Source organism: Apteryx rowi, unplaced genomic scaffold (assembly GCF_003343035.1).
Source record: "Apteryx rowi isolate R43461 unplaced genomic scaffold, aptRow1 scaffold_130, whole genome shotgun sequence".
NCBI classification, from domain to species: domain Eukaryota; kingdom Metazoa; phylum Chordata; class Aves; order Apterygiformes; family Apterygidae; genus Apteryx; species Apteryx rowi.
This window is the reverse complement of record NW_020447531.1, coordinates 1,760,871-1,781,675: the sequence shown is the minus strand read 5'-3', so window position 1 is coordinate 1,781,675 and position 20,805 is coordinate 1,760,871. Positions and strand designations below refer to the sequence as shown.

The 20,805-nt window shown below is 38.9% G+C and overlaps 1 protein-coding gene across 7 annotated transcripts in view; it reads right to left on the bottom strand.

The window, feature by feature from the left end:
• The window catches only part of NCOA2 (nuclear receptor coactivator 2), a 198,499-nt gene that overhangs the window by 111,466 nt on the left and 66,228 nt on the right, over window positions 1-20,805 (bottom strand). For 6 of the 7 annotated variants that reach the window (XM_026056258.1, XM_026056257.1, XM_026056259.1 and 3 more), the window contains one exon: window positions 13,762-14,007. The gene's annotated coding sequence lies outside the window, so the exon portion shown is untranslated. Of the gene's footprint in view, window positions 1-4,756; window positions 4,824-13,761; window positions 14,008-20,805 lie in introns of all 7 variants that reach the window. The other variant, XM_026056263.1, reaches the window with a different exon arrangement.

The following is a 20,805-nucleotide window of genomic DNA, read 5'->3' as shown; positions in this document are numbered from 1 at the left end:
AAAGGGAGAAACGCACAGGTGGTATTTTTCAATGACTTAAAGTTTGTTTTGGTGTGTTTTTTTCAGGGTGTGTGTGTGTAGCGGGGGGAAGAAAACTGCACATGGAATTATTCTTCAACCATGTGTGCTGTTTGGCATTTGGAGAACAGTAGTTTTCTTCTCACTGCATTTTAACAAACAGGAAAGTTTCAAAATCTTGTGTGACTGGATCAAACTCATATAGTAACAGTCATTGAGCCATTCTAGTGCCTTAAAGCTTTCATCAGCTGCTCTTTGCTGCAGGTACAGGCATGGCTAAAATGAATGCATTCATCTCCAAAAAGAAATGGAATTAAACCCAGCAGTCAATGTACAGTGCAAGCTTCAGCATGATTTAAAAAAGAAAAAACTCCATTTTATCAGTACTTGAAAATTCTCCTTTCCTCCAAAAAACAACTTTCAGTATCTTATTTATCTTATTACCATATGCTTGCAATTTCTGCTCTCCATACGAGTCATTCGCAAAGCCAAAGGAAAATTTTTCTGAACCACAGATAGAATAAAATAGTCCCCTCCATGAAAAGGTCTAAAAGCTTGGCTGGCTGCTGCTCCACCTCCCTGCATCTGGCAGGAGCATCGCGTTACAGGCCAGCAGGCAGATCGGAGCGCTGGAGAGGCAGAGTGGCTGGAGCGCAGATAGAAGGCACTGAGCCTGCTGTAATTCAGGCTCCTTTCTGAATGCCAACATGGCCAAGTGTGATAGATAAAACCAAACATGAAAGAAGTCCGCACAGAGGCACACATGCGTACCCCGACCCGCTAACATCCCCCAGCTTCAGTCAGTTCCCTGAGAGGCAGCTATACGAAATATGCTTGGGTGCCTCCATAACTAGCACTCCATGCCAAAAGCGCGACTGGGCTTCTCATTTGGTTAACTGGCAACTTAAAGTTCACAGAACAACAATCTCTATTCTCTAATCCGCAAGACTGTTCCGCTTCATCTCATTTGAGAAGCATTTCTCAGGTACAAACAAAACCAAAACACGCTGAATGGTCTCAAAGCCCCATTATTTTTTGTTCAGGTAATAACCACAATTTATCCTTTTTTTTTTTTCTGTTTAAGTTTTTCAGGCTTAAAAATGAAACCAGAAAATGCATGTATCTACAACACAAGAATTTACTGAGGTCCTTGGTTAGTATAATTTCCCCAGATCTCTCTCTGAAGGCACATTCTCCTCAGCCCTTCATCACCAAATCATAGCAGAATGGCATAACGCTTTCACCAAGTATTTAAAGCTTAGCAATAAATATACTCTAGTTTGAATTTTTTTTAATTATTCAGAATGCTCAGATGATTTTTTTTGTTCAAAAACCAACTCGGCAAGCTAGCCAGGAAATCATTAAGTCAAGCAAGAGCAGCAAAAGTTGGATTCTTTCTGCTAAACTAATTGATGGTTGTGCAAAAATGAAACATGCAACTGCATATTCAAAACTTTCAAAGACGCCCTGTATTACAGTTACAAAGCTACTTCCCCTCTGTGCCTGCTGTAATATGATCATAATTGCTGTGAAAGGGCGAGAGACTGACTATATGTTAAATCCTGCCATCTGTAGGTGCTTTACACAGTTCCATTTGCTGCGGCAGGGTCAAAAGTTTACAGTATTTTCATTTGTTCATAACCAATCACAGAAGTCTTTGCTATGTGTAATCTTTGACCCACTCTCAAAGCAATTTTTGTATTATAGAGTCATATGATTACACTGAAAAAACCCACACATTTTATTAAGAATACACTTCTTGTTGGTTAGCTTAATAATTATTATTATTTCCATGTTCAGTGAGTGCACTGTACTGACATTGTTCTTCCCAGTTAACTCCCTTGGAGCACAGGAACTATACTGAACTCACTCCGTGAAACGCTGCAGCATTTCTGGCTATTTGCAATGCAGACCCACATGCAAAAAGTAGCTGCAAGGCATTCACTATACCTGTCCTTCTAAAAGTACACGGAAGAAACTGCTCCATTTGTCCTAATAGAGAGCCAAGATGATCTTTATTTAAACTAATGTTCACAGTGAAAACACAAAAATTGCCTCTGAAAATTAGGATTGTCACAAGAAGCTATTATACCATAGGCCAACATATTTAAATTCAAAATCAGATATGCAAAATATCTGGCCTGGAAGCACATTTATGCTGCTGACATTGTTTTGTTTTCATTGTTATTATTAAAATATTTAAGCAACAAGCAGTCCCATGAGCAACAGAATTAATGAAGCCTCATTTCCCACAGATTCACATCTCCTGGTTGGTTGACTTTGGTGTCTAGAAAGGTGAAAGCTTTGAACGAAACTTTTCCCACAGCTGGGACATTTGTAAAAAGTCTCTTTTCCCATCACAAGGATTCACATGCAACTAGTAAGATTAGTTCATGCTGTAACCTTTCCCTCCATCAGGACTCCTTTAGGTGCTTCCACCTACACTCAACTATCTGTTTTCACAAAACTTTTAGTAACTTAATTTTGGGATCTCTACTTTGCCAAAAAATGTGATTGAAATCACCCATAGGTTCAAAAGCTACTGAGGGGAGAAGAATGCACAATGTGTGTGCGCGTACCCGAGTGCACGGTGTAACCTCATGAGCGTTCTTTCCATAGGAAATGAGGCTAAAAATAAATGAGAATATTTGGCCTTATTATAATTTCACAGAAAGCTAACTTAGATGGACCAAAGTAGACAGCTGGCTTTACTAACAAATTGCCTGAAAGTAGTATCATAACGCTTAAATCCACCTAGCAGATTTTGCTAGACAGCTTTCAAAGGAAAACAGACACACAAATCCCTCATATCTTCTAATAGGAGATATATATAAATAAAGAGATACATTTTCATAGATATGTGTTTGAGTACAATCTATGAATTGAGATAGATCTGTGATCATTTTAAATTTGCTTTAAATTTAGCATTTTATACCAGTGTGTCCTGTCTGCAAGGGCATAAACAAAAGGCAACATTCTTATAAATATACCTCTGCACTTAACATGTTTGACTCTCAGATGCTAAACCCTTTGTAAATTTAACAGAGAACAAAAGCAATCCCATGCCTGAGAGTTAAGTAAGAGCTACACCAAACAGAGAACAATCAATTGAAAAACTGCATTAAATGCAACTCCTAAAGCAAGCCTGATATTTTGGCATCCACAAGCTATGTTTATCGCATCTATACTTTGTTACCAACAACCTACCCATGTCAGAAATGACCATATCTGGACACCTATTGTGAAAGGCAGAATACACAAAATACCTACTTATCTAAACCAGTGTTTGCACTTGGAGAAATGGAGATACTTCCATAGCTCTGTTCTGCAAATACAGTGAGAAAAACATATTGTTCCTTTCCCAAGGAGCCATCGTTCATGTCAAAAAGCTTTGACAAACTTCAGGCAAGGTAAACCTTTGATCTACGTGCCTACTTAATACATGAATAATTCTCCACATGCCCAGAAAGCAGCTGATTTTTTTCCCCTCATTTTGTGTCCCCTGTTAACAATGGTAACAGAAGATTAATTTAAAACCCTGCAGAAACAAACAGAATTTTGAAGTTTCACAACTTCTGGAGAACCCTGAAATTTTTCTCACTGAAGGAAAATGGAAGGACTCTATCTGAAATGGAATGAACCAGATTTGAAAGAAAAAGGGAAAGATCTTAGGATTAAAAGTTGGGACAAGCCCTGAGACCACCTTTAATAACTAAAGATAAGAACTGGAACCTTACAGAAAAAAAACATACAGAACTCTTTCTTCTAGATGAGAAGATTGCTAGGCAGGAGTCCTACCCTAATAAAAGTACACAGTAACTGAATCCAAGCTGTAACACATGCTTTCAGGAGGGACATCTCTAACTTATAATGCTATCCATCAAGTTATATACTTCTTTCATAAACTAATCAATCTCAGTTAATGGCTGATCTTTAGAAAACAGAAAAAGCTACTGGTAGTTTCTCCTAAATAAAAAAAATGTAGATAGAAATCAACATTTCAAAGTGATGAAACAGGTTTATCCAACTGGAAAAAATTTTGGCAGATGTTATATGATTGTTATTTTATATATATAGACATACACACACATACACACACACACACACACACATATATATAGTGCGCACACACACAGACTCAGCATTTGGTCATCTGCTAAAAGGACTGGTGTCACCCATGACTCAGGCCAGGAGCAACTGAACAGTCTTTCATTCAGAGGCACAAGGCAGCCAATATTTAGAGGAAACCGGTTCCACTCAGCTTATCAGCAGAAGGGGGAAAGAACAGTGGGAAAAAAAATCATATAAACAGGAAACAAAGAAAACAAGATGATACAACTGACTTTTAAGAACACAAACTGGAAGGCACCAGGTACCCAAAGGTATATACATCTCTTTGCAAAGGGAATTTTTTGCACCTTGGTAGAAAATAGTTTGATCAAGAAAGCAGCTTAAACAACTGCAAGAGGAGACAGGACCAAAGGAGTGAAGCTGAGGAGCCAGGAAACTTGACCACGTGGCTCTCGTGTAGGCCCATGTAGCACCGACAAGAGGGAGTTCAATCAGAACTGCGACAGAGGAGAAGCAGTGCTTCCATTCAGTTTAATTTAAGAACAACAAATCTGCAGCACATCCTAGAGGCCAGCACAACTGCAATGACTCTTTACAACAACGCCCGGCTCTTTCGCATTCCAGTCCATACATTTTCAATGATTTCCATAAAATTGTCTCTACCTACCTCACATGTAATTTTGATAAGTGTTTTTGTTCCCAGTTCTGTTTGATTCCTCTGCTTTGTACCTGATCTATAGGGAAAGGAAAGTGTGTCAAGTTTCTCTTCTCTACTTGGAAGAGAAAGACAGAAATATTTAATTTCCTTTCTAACCTCAGAAGCTACAAATACAACTACAAACCATCCAGCAGTTTAAACTGGACAGAAGGCTTCATACTCTTAAGTGGCTGTATATTGTTTACATTTAACCTTTTGAATACAGATATATTTCTCTATTTTACCAAATTTGAACTAAGTAATTCAGATTATTTGTATAAATACACATAAACAAAAGAGATGAAATTTAGATTTTTTTTTTTAACATCAGCTGAAAGAGAGGAACAACGTGATAAAGTCCAGATCTTAGGACTAGTGCTCTCTTCATACACGAGCTTCCTTATTTCATTTTCACCTCAACCATTTCCATCATTACAAGAGCTTAATGGTTTCGTAAGTGTGAAAATTCGTAGTCAATCTGAAAGAATATTACTAAATGCAAAAGTTTAAAAATGTAAGTCATACAAAAATCCCAAATCTGCATTTACTATTTAATCTTACGATAATCATAATATACACAACCAAGTGTGGAGATAATTGCTATATAGGCATTTGTTTTGGATGACCTTCATACATTAAATCAGCATTCAGTGCTCATATTTAATGGGTATGTGTATTACCTCAGGATAATAAAATCTTTATAGACCATCACAGCATAGCAATGAAGAGTATATATACACTAGATTTTCAAATTTTTGTTTTATATACTCACCTACAGCTTTCTAGTTTCTCATGCTCTTTTAAGGTGTAATAGTTATTGCTGGAAATTCATTTTGAGATTCTCCTAAAAGGTAATATTAAACTGTAATATCAAAATCCCCTTAAAAAATTAGTATTTGACTTCTCAAATGGCAATTAGATGTTTGAACCTGAATTACTTCATATGCAAATAAGATGCCTGGTAGCCTGTGATTTTTAATGACCAGTTTTAAAGGATGTGTTTTTTTATAAAAAGGGGTCATTTATTACAAGGGGTATGCAATTATATTTTGGTGGTTGGATATAGGTACCACCAGTCAGTTCTCAAAGACTGAACCTACCAGCCCTTATGATAGTCCGCAACCTGACCAGCCTGCACATGCCATAAGTAGCTACCTGTAAATATTTCCAAGACACTGTTGTGGAAGTAAGACTGGACAGCAGGACGGAAGCTGTTCTACCTGACCCCTTCCACTCCACATTCCTCCTCTTCCTTGGAGGCAGCAAAAGGATGGATCTCTAAGTCGGTCTGTGGCAGGCACTGAATAGTGTCCAGTTGCTGGGCAGCATCTGCTGTTTCAAAGCTATTCTCCATCTTCTTTGGTAAAAGGCAGAGCAGATGGAAATCTCCTGTAGGCTGGTCTTGGCCCACAGACCACCATTTGGACCATATTGCTCTAAGAATAAGAGCAGCCTATTGATTGCCTCAAACTGACTGGCCTACTGTCCTACTTTACAACATAGCCCCATCCAATCCCTTAACTCAATGATAAAACCCCAGTGTAACACGTAAGCACGTTTCATCGCCTGTGCTTGGGTTAGAACTAAGCCTTGAAGGAATATACGGCAATATCACACAAAGCAAAGAAACACATGAGTAACTCTGGTAAGTACCTAAGATAAGACTCGTCTGAATGAGTGAAGACAATGTTATAATAATGTTATAATAAACTATTACCTACACACACAGACACAGAGTAGGCAGAAGCAGCAGCATAAACTGCGCAGCCACCCTCTTCAGAGTGGCAGCTGTATGTTTTCTTAAAACATTAGAGGACAAGAATAGGAAGGAATCCCTTGCACAGCTAAATATCGTATAATCCTTGCTGTGTCTTGAAGTTTCCAAATTCCATTTAGAATGAAAACCCCTCAATATAACTATTATTTTTCACAGGACACAAAGCAATTCTCACTTTCATTGGTCTCCCCTTATCTTCCCCCCTTTAAATTACAGCCAAGAAGCAGAACTCTGTCCTCCTTTCTGTTCTCTTCACAAGTATTGTGTCCCACATATGCTGGGTTTGATGATGAGGCTGTTAAGATCGCTTTTGCTTTTAAAATCGCACTCAGAAAGATAGACCAAAACTCTGGCCATTGATGTAGCTCTTCTGGTTGTTCCAGTGGCAACAAAAAGGGTTAGCCAGCTTTTCCTGAAGAAGGGAAGACCTTGGATAGTGCAGTATGGAATAGTCCCTATTAAGTTTTTTGCATAAAGTCAGAATATGGGCACTGTTAACATAGGAAACTTCATTAGGCCTTGAGTAAATATTCTCCCCTATATCTCGTATCTGAAGAGGAAAGCTAGGAAAAAGAAGGACATTTTTCTTTGCCATCATATTATATTCAGGACGGGATGATGTCTGCTGAGCTCTGCTGAAGGGTTCTTAAGGGCTTTGCAAAATGCAGTGCTACCGCTCATGTGAAAAAAGGCCTCTCTCCAAGAATCTGTCAAAACAGGAAAAGGTCCACTGCTGATTCTTGTACGCAGCGAGTGCTGCAGCTTGAGTAACCCAGCAAAACTTCCCTAGGGAAACTCTCCTCGGAGAGCTCTTCCCCTTCCCTCTCCCTCCTTGGAAAGGCTCCTCGCTGACTCTTCTGAGCAAGTGCAGTAAGCAGGGCATATTCAGTAGGTATTTGCTGCTCAAGTGTAGAGACAGAGATGGTATCAGCAGAGACAGAGAAGTGATGACAGGCCTCTTCTGGATAAAATGTTAGAGCTCCCCTCAAAGGCCCAAAACAGCTTAAAACATGTTTGATACAACCTAAAAGTGTACAGGAGCAGAAGAGGAATTCTTTCTTATCCTTTTTGACTTGCTGTGCTTGACTGCCATACTAAGCATATGTGTACAGTCAAAGGCAGGATGGGTGAAGGAACTTGGAAAACTCGCCGTCCAGAAAAGCTGAGCAATCAGTCCTCAAAAAATGAATGATAAAAGACTTTGAATAAAGCCAATTTGTAATGGAATGTAAGAAGGGAAGTCCCTGAAGAGAGAAACTGTCTACCAGCTCTGCAGCAGGTTTTGCTGCCCCATGCAGTTTACTGTGGCGGGAGGCCAACTTGGCAAGGCTGCCCTCGGCGGAGGCTGGAGCCGCGCCAGGCACCCGCGCAGGGCTCCTCGCTGCGCTGCCAAGCCGAAGGGGCAATCCACCAGCTGCTTCTGCGAATCTGCAGACCGGGTCAGAGCCCAGAATATGTGTGTTTTAAAAGGCTCTGAAGGAAGTCGAGGTCCCTCTGTTTAAATACAGTGACTGAACATGTGAAAAAGAATACTTAATGCAGTGAGAGAAAACGAGCCACAGATTGTTAATTATATGGCTATTTGCACTTTGACTGGAAGAGGAAGTAAGCTGGTTATAACTACTTTGGGCTTTACTCCTGCAACTGCATTGAAACCACATTTATGACAGCTGAAACTATGCAATTTATATAAATGTAGGTACTTCCTGTTTTTGAAAGAAGTACTCCATTGCTGTTACTTAGCTCATGTTAACATTTCTGATACCAGAATGTATTAAAAATGCATTCAGTTTTGAAGACAGTTCTTAAGACTATCTTATTCTAGTACCCATTTTTAAATGAGTAGCTAAAATGTGTGGACTGGACAACTTTAGGTAAGTATCTCTATTTCTAGGATCTAACCATATTTCTGAGGTGTTAGGAAACATGTACGTTTTACACATGTCAGTTGAAAATGCCTGGCTGTCACACAGGGCATGTTCAATCCCTGGTGACGTTGTTGCTCACGGACTACAAGGCCTGCACTTCGCACGCCACCAAGTCAGGCAAATGATATCCTGGATTTCACACACTGGCAGTTTATCTTTTTGCATTCAATATACAGTATTTCAAGTGACTTGTAAGAGCAGTTTTGTTGGTTTTAACAGTACATTATTAATTCTTAATTGTGGCAAGTATATGCTCAATTTTATGGACAGTTCCTGTTCTTTAGATTGAGCATGCGCAAGAACACAGTCCTCACAGCATAAATCAAAAAATCATTATTTGGCCAAAAGACAATTTTGAAAACACCATTTAACAACCCTAATAAGCAACAGTATGTTTGCTATACGTTTTCTCTTACTTTGCTTATTTCTGTTAACTGGATCTCACAAACCAAACTTCTGCAGTGAGTACAATTACATAAAACAGCACTCTACTTTTCTGTTGACAGTTATTTTCCTAGCAGATTATAGCAGGAAGGCACCTATAGACTGATCATATCGTTCAATTAAAAGCAAATGCACATCCAGTAAATCCTGATGACAATGGTAACACTTATTTAGAAAACGAAGGCATTTTATTTATGATGTATTCCTCCAGATATGTTTCCTGACATATAGCCTAGGTTTCAAGTACCCCCTATAAATTTACAGTATTTACAATCAAGATCACCAAAATCCTTAATACAGAGAAGTGTCAGCATCTCTACTACCTGTAATTATTTTGCCCTCCAAGACCACAACCTCTTATATCTGACCATTAGATCCAATCTTGTAACCATGCCCAAGCAACCACAAAAACATGCCAGCTTTGCAGTGTTAACATGTTAAAATAAAGGTTCAAGTTAAAATTCCTTATGCAAAACAATTCCAACTAAAAGAAACCACTAAAATTGCAAATTCTAATATATGTGATTTACCTCATTCTCTTTACTTAACTTTCAAAGTAAACACAGTGTAGGGTCTAACTCATGTGCCTCTTTAAAAAAACATTTCCCTCAGTTGCCTTCTTCCTGCCTCAATTCAAGGCATGGTTTCAAAGCAGCAGACAAGCTGATCTGCTAGCAGAAGAGGTTGGTCCTGCTTCCCCCTCTTCTCAGCCACTTTCAGTCACAGGTATCTGTCCAACCGTAGGATAGGCATGTTCAAAGAGCTCAAACAGCCAACTAACTAATCCAGCCAAAGAAGTGGTTAGCTGAGCGCTCCTTCAGCTCCCGGAGCTACCTCGCCCCCAAACTGTGGCAGCGGCACTGACATGAGGAGGAAGGGGGTAATCCTCTCCAGAGGGATGAGGCCACTCTTCTACAGGCAGCTAGCCATGCGATCAAGTTTAGCCGCAATGACACTGCACAAATCTCCCCCCAAATGGCCCCACGTTCACCCTCTATCCTCAAAACACAAGAGGAAGTACAAAATCCACTTCACAGGGTGCAGTCTAAAACCTTAAGAGCCTCACTGAGATACTGAAAGGCTCAAATCCAAAGCCTCAGCTTTTTTTGGCTTCTGAAACGCACAGTTTCTATATGGAAACACACAAGTCCAGATCTTTGCAATCTTATCCCCAAAAGTAATGCGAACATTTCTAAAAAGAGAGGAAAAAAAAAAAAAGACCGAATGACGGCAACCCAGATTAGCAAAAACGATACATTCTAGTGGAACAATTCTGCTGTTAAAGATTGTGCAGATGTTGCGATGGCAGCAAAGAAAGCCTTTCTTTAGCTCCAGCACAGCTGCTGCAGACAACTTCAAAAAGACTTGGCACAGGCCTTCAGCCACAAAACTTCCCCCTCGCTTCCTCGCATGCGTGTCATCTGAAACTTCAGCAAGCTGCACCAAGGACGACGCTAACACAAGGGGAGTTGGGAACATCTTATCGACTGTAGGGCAGCTCCTTATGCTGCCAGTACCCACATGCCCCTCATTACTCAACTATACATTTCCATTCCTTTTTAATCCAGTAAAATCCACATAAAATAATGTAGTGATATCCCCCACTTCTGTCCCCTTTGTTTATACTTCCATTACCCTCTACTTTAAAGAAGACAACCAAATTATCACATAATTGGTGTGCATTACAACTTTTGAAATAGTCATAATAAAAAATAAAGGGAAATTTGTTAAAATAACATTAGAAATTATTGTCAGCTTCCGTTTGTATCCTTTATGACCCATACACTGAGCTACGCCAAACAGTCCAGTGCCCTGACCCTGAAGCTGGAAAGGGCATACCTTACAACTACACGGAATGGGCATGCTTAATGCCGGCCTTGGTTTTGCAAGGCAATGCAGGTACTACCAAGAAAATATTCATTGCCTAAATTCAAAGTTCAACTTTTCCCTTTCAGTGATCAACAAAAAAATGTGTAAAAGCATTATAGCTAGTTATATGCAGTAACCAAGAAAGACCTTGCATTGATTTTGTGTATTTAATAGTAAAGCATACAGAACTACATCTTAAAATTACACTTACTTGTGATTTCCTATCAGTGGTTATCTTGATAGGAAGTGTACCTGAGAAATCGAACCCTTAGCGATCCTAAATTAATTTCAGATGAGCATATATGCATAAGATTAAATTAAAGCATTCCTGATACGTGAACAAAATCTTAGAAAGTGTTTCGAATTTCTCCCTTTTTCTTGCTTTATTAATTCATATGAGATTAGCTCTTCAACTCTTACGGCATTCTCAGCTTCTACCATTTGACATCATAAACGGATTTGTCACATATGGTATCGTCCCACCAACTGTGATGTAACAGACAAAATAATTACTCCAAATGAGGAAAAAGCAGTAGGAGCACGTGAACTCTTACGCAACTCAATTTTTGTTAACATTCAAGCTTTCTTAATAAGTAAGAGAGGGTAGAAGAAACTACAGAAACAAGGAAACACAAGCACTGAAAAGCACTGAAAAAGATAAACAAAAAATCTAGGGTGCATTAGTGAGAATTTGTCAAAAACCTAGAAACCCATGACTTTTTATAAAGAGTATTAATAATACTGATTAAAACCAACAGTGAAGAAAACTCATTAAAACAAAGGTAAAGCTTGAAATAGTAGAAATATATCACAGTATTGCTATATTCAAGAAAAAACAACACTTTAAAATTACCTACTTTAATAATAATAAAAAATGAAAGAATATGGGCACTAAACCCCAGACTCAACTGGTTTTATAAAACATCATCTACTTCTCAGTATTAGTAACAGACTCATGAACCTGAACCAATTTGTTCAACAGATGTTTCAGTTAACCCAAAGGAATTTTACTTTTCTGTTGTAGAAATAAAGAACTAGGAATAAAATGCCAATATTATTAGCAGCTTTCAAAATATATTAGCTCAAAATTAGCTTCTATTTCCATTATTTCCTTTCCCTATCTTAAAATTCACATAACAAAATATTTTCCATACCAGATTAAAAGGGCCACTGAAATAAAGTAAGCACAGTGATAAAACAACTCTCCCTCTTATCCCACATCCCCAGTTTTATGGAATACACGGAAACGGTATAGTTTTTATTTTTCTTGGCATTCCTCCCTCCACATTAGCGATAATCTTCCCCGCGTAGCTCTGCCAATGCGTTGCCCTGCAGGCCCACAACACCCCTGCTGTTCCAATCCCGTGCTTCTCTTGAGTAGACTCTGTGAATTGTGTGATCGTTTTGTAATATGTACTATTGCATCAGGCTAATTGCAACATGATTCTCGATGCTCTAGGTAAAGCAAATAATTTCATTTTTAACTTCTGCTCATAAAATTGAGATCCTTTTCTCCCACCCCTCCCTTTTTGTTTACTGTTTTGAACACAGAGATTTAAAGAAACAATTGCACTGCATGGCAGTACTCAAAAATAACTCCGGTTTTCTTAGAAAGCAGCACTTAAAAATACTGCTCTATGACTAAAGCATTACTGCAGCCTTTCAGAGAGCCACGTGTGTTAGATCTGCTGGGAGCAGACTGGAAGTGGAATGTGCATTCATACTCTGTTTATTGAATATAATATTTACCCGTTATTAAAGCTGCATAGCTTTTTCTGACTCTCTCTTCTGCAATACCGACTAACAGCTTACCTGGCAAATATGCTCACTGTGTTTCTAGGTCCCAAAGACAAACTTTTGGTTAATTCATAAAATCTGATCTAATGTTAGATATTTTGTATTCAAGCCAGCTAAGTTAAAACAATATTTAGCTTAACTGTGCCCTAGCCAAAAAATTCACTGTTATCTACTGATTACAACACCATTGTAGCTAGCTATGGACATCACACTAGGAAAATAGAAAACCTGATACTGAAGAAATAAAGTTGAAACTCTGACCTCAAGCCATTCTGATAGTGGGTATTACAAACACTCTGTACTTTGTATCTGATACAATAATGAGGCACAAGATGGATGTGCCTGTGATCAATGATGAATTTACTTGTTATTTTAGTTTTACGTAGCTATATTATCTGAGCTGACAGAATCAAAAAATGCAGTGCTTTTTACACCACAACGTATTTCATGATACAAACATCTACATGAAGATCAACCTGCAAAGGCACGCACTTGCAAGTAGGAAATGGCAGAAATAGGGGCAAGTAGGAAATGGCAGAAATAGGGGCAAGTAGGAAATGGCAGAAATAGGGGCAGCTTAGGGAAACCTAAACTTTGCCATTGTTTGCATATGTGGCGTGATACGCCCTGCAGTTATGTCACACAATTTCCACAGCGCCTCTACTTCATTCAGTGTACAGAATTACCACAAATCAAAATAGGAATCTGTTTTACCCTTAGTGTTTAGCCTGTGGTCTGACACTTTATTTACTGAATGCCACTCAAACTTTCTTCTGAAGACTGAACAAGTAATTTTTTTGCGAATTCAACAGTGCACCTCTCTGAGTGCTTCAGAAACATAATGGTTACTCCTACTGTTATTCTGTTATTCCTAACTTAGAAATAAAATAGAGGAAAGATTAAAGGTCAAGATTATTCTCCAGTTCTGAAAACAACTTTGCTTCCAGTCTGACATAACTCGACCCTAATTTTTGCACAGTACTTAGCATGACATTGTGATTTACATAACACTTTCAAACATCATCCCCCACCACCTCACTTGCAGTTATCAGTGCTCAGAGCTTTTCCAAATTAGATTCAAAGATCTCAAGTCATCCACAAGAAAGCAAGAGACATACAGTTAGTATCAACATGAGCAAAGACAGGAATAAGCAACTCACCTAGCATCACATAGGAACTCTGGAGCACAGACAGGAAGAGAATACAGTTCCCCAGGGCAGCACGCGGCAGTGCAGAGCATCAGAACACCTTCTGCCTTCCTGCGATCCCCTGCCTCGCTCTCCACGCAAATCCCAACTTCGGCAATAAATGAGGCAGGGGTACTACAGAGAACAGCTTCCTCCACTGCATAAGCCAGACTCATTCCCAGGGCAGGTCCATCCTGTGCGCCGAATGAAGCAGGGATCCTGTGGGAAAAAAAAACAGTATGTCAGCATGAAGTCAAATACTGCATTATAAGGCTTACTCTCATAGGGGCAAATTAAAGAGCTTTGCAAAGACAAACCTATTTTTGGCATTATTTAACTTGGACACTGCCATAATGCAAAAATGTTTGCATTATCAACTTCTAGAAAAACAAATTGAGACATCAGAAATTCTGATGGTGTCACACTGACACCTACACAACTCAGCAGTAGAGCTGAAATCTTTAGAAATATACTATGCAGTTGTAGCAGCAAAGGAGTAAACGAGAAACTGATAGCAAAAGCAAACCAATCCTCTCCATAGGGACTAGCAGTAGGTGGTGATAAAACACATATTCCCAAGGAGCTTCTGCTGAAACCAAAGAATATTTATTTACATTTGAGAATCTTTACAGAAAATGATCTTCCAGAACAAACTCCTTTACCTGTTTTCTCCAAGCCTGATACCCCATATCCTCTGACCTGTGTTGATTCAAGTCCTGGTCCTTCTTCATTCCTACCTTCAATGTCCTTGCCAGGTTTCCCTTAATCTCCACTCCCTAATGCTTTTCAAACTACGGACTATCTCCTTGTATCTCCAGTTATTTCCAGTCTTTCCATTCTTGGCAATGTCACACACTCCCCCAGACTCCCCCTCCTTTGTCCCTCCTTCATTCTTCTACAGACACTTCTATTAACTCGAGTCCTTGCCCACAGTTTATTCTCCCACCCCACTGCCCAGGCCTTGATCAGCAGGTTCACCAGCTCCCAGCCTTTGTTCTCTCCTCCATCTCACTGCCTTTGACAACTCTAGCTATCCTGTATCTTAACTGCTTATTAGATCCCACTCCCCTTCAACCGTCTCTTTATCCCACTCACCAGCTCCTAGTTCCTAAACTGCTGCCCATAAAAACACAGGGAACTGTTGCGATGACAGAGAAGGGCTAAACTTGTCTTACCCCAAGCTCAAAATAGCCTCCAGATGGGAAGGCAGAGGAGGGTGAGGGAAAGGAAGGGATCTGGTGCCTGCACTCCCTCCTTTTTTGCCTTGCGGTGCTGGGGAAAAGCTGAAGAATGAAGTCACCAGAGACAGATGATGAAAACGCAAAAGGCCAAATCAAGGCCTTATATAAACATTGTAGAGGCTTTCTACAAATATGCCTAAACTTCCCCTGTGCTACGTTCTTTGCCACTCCTCCCTCTCTCTCTTTTTGCTTTAGGTTAATGCCAAGTTGTCCTCCTCCTCTCACCCCCTGCTCCTTTCTTTCTCCTTTTTTATCCATTTGTCTCCTGAGTAAACCCACCTAAAAAGATAACAAGAATAAAGAGATGCGGGTCTGATAGGAAGTGTGCTGACACCACATTTTTCTCTCCATGTTCACTCCTCACACACCGAGTCTGTCTTCTCTATTTACAGTCTAAGTTATTTGGGGGCAGGGACCACACTATTACTCAGTGCTTGAAAAGTGCCCAGCACACCCAGGGCCCAATCCTAGGTAACAGGCAGCTGTTTTGTCCACTCAGCCACTAGGCTCCTTGCCCAACCAGTACAGCTCTCTCTTTCCCTATCTGAACTTCATCAACTTCCCACCCCCTTGGTCCTGCTTTTGTTTCTCCAAATCAAGCAGTTTCTCTTCCAAAGCTGCCCAAGGAGAAATAATTGAGAATAACGGACCTGCTCTCAGTTACAATGGCCAAGTCCCTTCCTTACAACATGCTGAGACCCCTGCCCAGGTGTATCTTGGTTGGTACTTAGGGATGGCACATGTGGAGCAGTAGAAGATAGATTTGCTCAGCAAGAAGGAAAACATTGTCAGTGGCAGCCATACAGCTCTGACATGCTCCAAATGGCATGTGAGAACTGTGATTTCTTTAAAAGCTTACAGTTTGGTTAGATCTGAGATTTTCACAGTGCTGACAATAGGCAAAGCTCTGACTCACCCTGTTTCCCCAGTGCCTATCCCCAGCGCTTTCCCGCTGCTGTCTAATTTCTAGTCTCTGCTTCAAAGGGAGGGACATCAGAGCATTTCCATGAAAAGTTCATAACAAAAAATCTACACGTGAGAAAAAACTATTTTTCCCCACATTCTTCTCAGATAGAGCTAAATAATTGGGCAGAAAAAAAAATCGGCTGGAGGTAAATACCCAATTTAGAACATTTCAGCCCCAAAGGCTAATGTTTTGCAAAGTTATAAAAAACTCGAAACAGCATCCTATAATGGAAAGCGTCAGGCAGCCTTCCTCAGCAGAAGTCCTGGCACACCTCATGCAGCCCGTAATGGAGTAAGCCAGGCACCCCCCTCAAACCAGAACCATACAATCACCAAAATTGAAGATCAGCAGTCAACCCAAAAACTACCTATGGCGCTTGTACAGTGCTTAAGCAAATGCAGTGCAAGCCTYATCTGCCTTTGCCATCGGTTTTGTTGTATGCCTACAAGCGGTGTTCAAACCGTATAGTCACACCATACAGAATCAAGTTACTGTTTCTTAAGATACCACCATTTTCATCCCAAAGTTACCAGTGCTTGGCTGAAAAGCTACAACTGCTCACAAAATACTTCTAGGCCATGAAAACGTGAAGTAAAATGGGTTAGCTTAATTCACTGTGAAGGTCACATACTGCTAACAAAGATAATTAAGCAAACCCATTTTACTTCACATTTGCACTAAATTGGGAGCAGTCACCTACCAGTTACAAAGTCTCAGATGAGGAAAGGTAACTTCTCACTATGATACTCAGTCACTTGTGATCATCTGCCCCTGCCTGGAGGTGAGATAACCTTTTGGCATGGAAACTCAGGGAAACTTTTTCTTTCTTTTTCTCTGTTTAGCAGTCACTTATCTCAACATGGAAAAAAAAACCAGCCCCAAAACACATTAAGTGGCATTAACATATGCAGCTTAATAATATTGAGAAAAAACTCTCAAAACAGACAACATTTCTTTTATAGTAAAATCCCATTTACAGATTTTTTGCTGAGCTCTTCATAGCAAACAAGACAACAATTTCTCAATGGTTCTTGTAAATACTTCTGTAAAAACACTGCCCAGAAGAGCAGACCAATAAAACAGAGAAACAAACTGTCATATGTTCACAGATGTGTGCAAATTATAATATAGGTAAAATACACAGAAATCAGACAACTAAAACAATTTTAAATATGACATTTATTTTTCAATAAGAATTAATTATTTCTAAGGAATGACTGAATATTCCTGTGGGATTATCTGTTTAGTCCAGAGACATCTGACATATCTACTTTTCAAAAAACGCTTATTATCTGTGGCAATAAAGTATGTGACCTCCATGCATGTTCCCAGAACATTCATTTTTATGAAAGTAAGCTGAACAGCTCAAACATCAGTGTGTAAAATCATAATGAAACATTAAAAGCTCATTTCCATTTTGAAAAATGACTAATAAATAACATTGCATCTTGAATTCAGTTTAAGTAACAAAATTGGCTATTGAGCATCTATAATAGCTAGATGTTTTTTAAGGGCAGAATAATTTTCTGATCACTAGTTACAGTCAAGAAGAAAACTATAATTAGGTTGAATTACACTTTAGTACTGCAATGTACAATCATGGAATCTACACTAAACCTCTTCCTAAAAAAGGAGAGCAGAATTTCATGCACTATTTTATTTGGCAGAGTATAACATACGGGCTGTCAGTAAAAGACTTTTTTCAATGAAGAAAAAGGAAAATAAAATATTTCCATTCATACATCATTACTCAACTGATTAGAAGTATCAGGCACTGGTAGCTGTCTCTCAACTGTAAACCACTGTAATAGACTTAGTTGACCATACAGACCACTATAATGTTCCTGAAAACTCATCTGAAATCCAGCAGACCTCCAAAAATGATACCTCTTTTTAAAAATAAATAAATAAATGTTTTGTCATTGAAATAATCATTTATGGGCTGAAACACTAAATATCAAGCAGAAAAGTTTTAATGTAAAACAAATCAGAGAACACTGAAAAACAGAAATGCTTGAAAAGATTCTAGGACTGAATGTATTTATATAAGATTTGTGAATATATACACATGTTGCTATACATATGTCACGAAAAAGGTGAGGCTCAGTGCAGTGAAATAATCAAAGATTAATCTTCTTTAGGATTAAAACTGTATTTTTATGTGGATTGAAGCCAACTGACTGAAGTGTATCAAACATCTTACCCAACTGTGAGGACTGATCCAAGACCATCAATTAATTGTAAGGTATGGTGGTTGTTTGTTTGTTTGTTTGTTTGTTTTGGGGGGGGAATGTTCAGCATTTTTAAAGTACAAATTCTTCTCTGAAAATCTTCAGCAATTTTTTCTTATTCATACAGTTATCACAAGGCCACATTACTGTGCAAATACCATATGTGTTATGACCAACTTACTGCTATGATTTGACGAGGGATTCTTTTCTACATGGCAAAATTAATTCTGTTTTTAAGTTTGTTTAGGAGAGCTGCTCTTTAAATCATCGTAAGGGATATAATTTCCTACAGCACTAGGACTTTCTGTCACCAAAAGTCCCCAAATAACGTTTCACCTATTAATTTTAAGAAGCGTCTCAGAGAAATTTACAAATGAAAATTGTAATATCCTAAATAAATACTGCTACACTGGCATCAACACAAAAAACTACTTCATGTATTCATCAACATGAATAGTATAGTCTAAGATTTTATTTCAGTCTGTTCAAATAACACTCCACAAACTCAATATAAAACATTATGGGTCTCATGCAAATAAGCAGACTCCCAAATTAAGGTTGCTGCTCCTCAGTACATTACACACAGCTGCTCACAGCTTGTCCTCACACTGAAAGGTACATTAAAACAGAATAGCAACCTTATACCTGTATTCCATTGATTATATTGACTTAGGACAGATTATTAAAAAGAAATCTGAAGAAATTAAAATGACTAATACTGACAACAGCACCTGCAGTTTCCTGCTGATATGACACAGCTTCCATAATTTTGTGGCTCATCACCACACTGAATGAAGCACGTGGGTCTGGGAATACGAGACTTTGCCGATTATACAGGAAGCATTCACAACAGCAACAGCAGGAACACTCTGCCGTTAATGAAGTCCCAAGCAGCAGGATGAGTTCCACCGGATTTAGCTCCAGGTCAATATTTTAAGGTTTAGTGCCACTCTTTACCAAGCATCTAGAGAAACGCAGGGTCCAAACTGAATGACACTACCATAGCTTTATGCACATCAACTGATGTCCCTCATTGATTTTCTTAGGAACTATTGCAGCTTCCTCTAGCTGAGGCACTGTTTTGGCTGACTAAAGGTTTTAGTTGCTCATCATTTCATAAGTGCTTCTTTTAGACCAATATTTAAGCTCACCTCATTTGATGTACTTTACAAGACAATTTGTTTTTCTTAGTCTATGAACTAGAGAGCCAAAAATAGCTGCAGAATAGATAGAAAATCTGACAGAAAAGTAGTAAATTTTCTACATATTATTAACTAAAATCAGTCCACTTATATTCTCTTACATTTTCAAAAGCATGCACTTGAGTCTCAGATTTGCGAAAATTAAAAGTTATATAATTTTGTGTGATTTTACATTTTTTAAAATTAAATCAGAGAGGTTATGAAAGCAAAACCAAATTACAGAGCGCAGGTACAAGGACATTCTACATGGAAAGCTGAACAGAAAGAGCTTATGACAAATGCGAATGCAGCTGTAATATTCTGTGGCCACTGCACTGCTTTTTATGATACAACTCAGAGCAAGGATGACTCCTGGCATATATTTATCAGGGCTGTACCAAACAAAGCAAACCTTTAAAGGTATCCCCCTCTTATTACAGCAGTTTCGAGCAGGAATATATTGTGTCCATTCGTTTTTGTCACACCTCTTTCTGCCTCAGGGGCCTATTCCTATTTTTAAACTATGCTTTAATTTCTACCTAGATAACTTTTAGAAATCCAATGCTAGTTGATCAAATTTATACATTTGCCAAAAATACATGAAAGTTCTCCGCAGAAGAGAGAATAAGAAATAGGAAAACTGAGAAATTTCAGTGCTCCTAAATATACAAAAATGCATGTCAGGCACAGGTTTCTTAATGAATCAAAGATCATTAAACTCTATTACAATGTTCATGCCTAGTTTGTGAGATTCTCCTATTAAAATGTCAGCTTTAACACCATCTTGCTCTTCCAGCAATGTGATTAGCCCCAGAAATTATAAGTTTTGAGCCAGAAACCCATGATGTTTAGGAGTGGAGAATATTTTCTATCAAATACTCTGTTCATGACCGCATGTGGTTTTGTGTCAAGGCTGTTTGACAATTCTAATCCAATATACTGATTTCTCCTCTACCCCCTCGGCTACATTTGCAAAACTTAAGACAGTTAATCTCTTTTTTGTCTTATTTGAACCTACAAATCCTTCCTCTCATGGAAATACCCAAAACACCACTTTATTAATTATTCTGGATAGAAATGTTCAATGGGTGCCAGCAAACTGCTATTAAAAAGTTTATGTGATCCTGTCCCTTCCCTTGCGCTCATCCTACCTTTTAGTGAGCCTCTTCAGCTCACTAACCTGACCAAGGCAATGCAGAATAAGATAGGAAAAAGGGGAAGAACTTTCTCCTCTAGAAGCAGCCATTTTTTCCCTCCTAGATTAGCTCATTTTAGCCTATTGAACAAAACCCCCTCACTCACCTGCTGCTGCTTCTCCACTTTGCATACATAAATTAACACTTACTAGCCCCAGGACTAGAAATCAGATATCTTTGCTATTAGGTGAGCGCATCCAG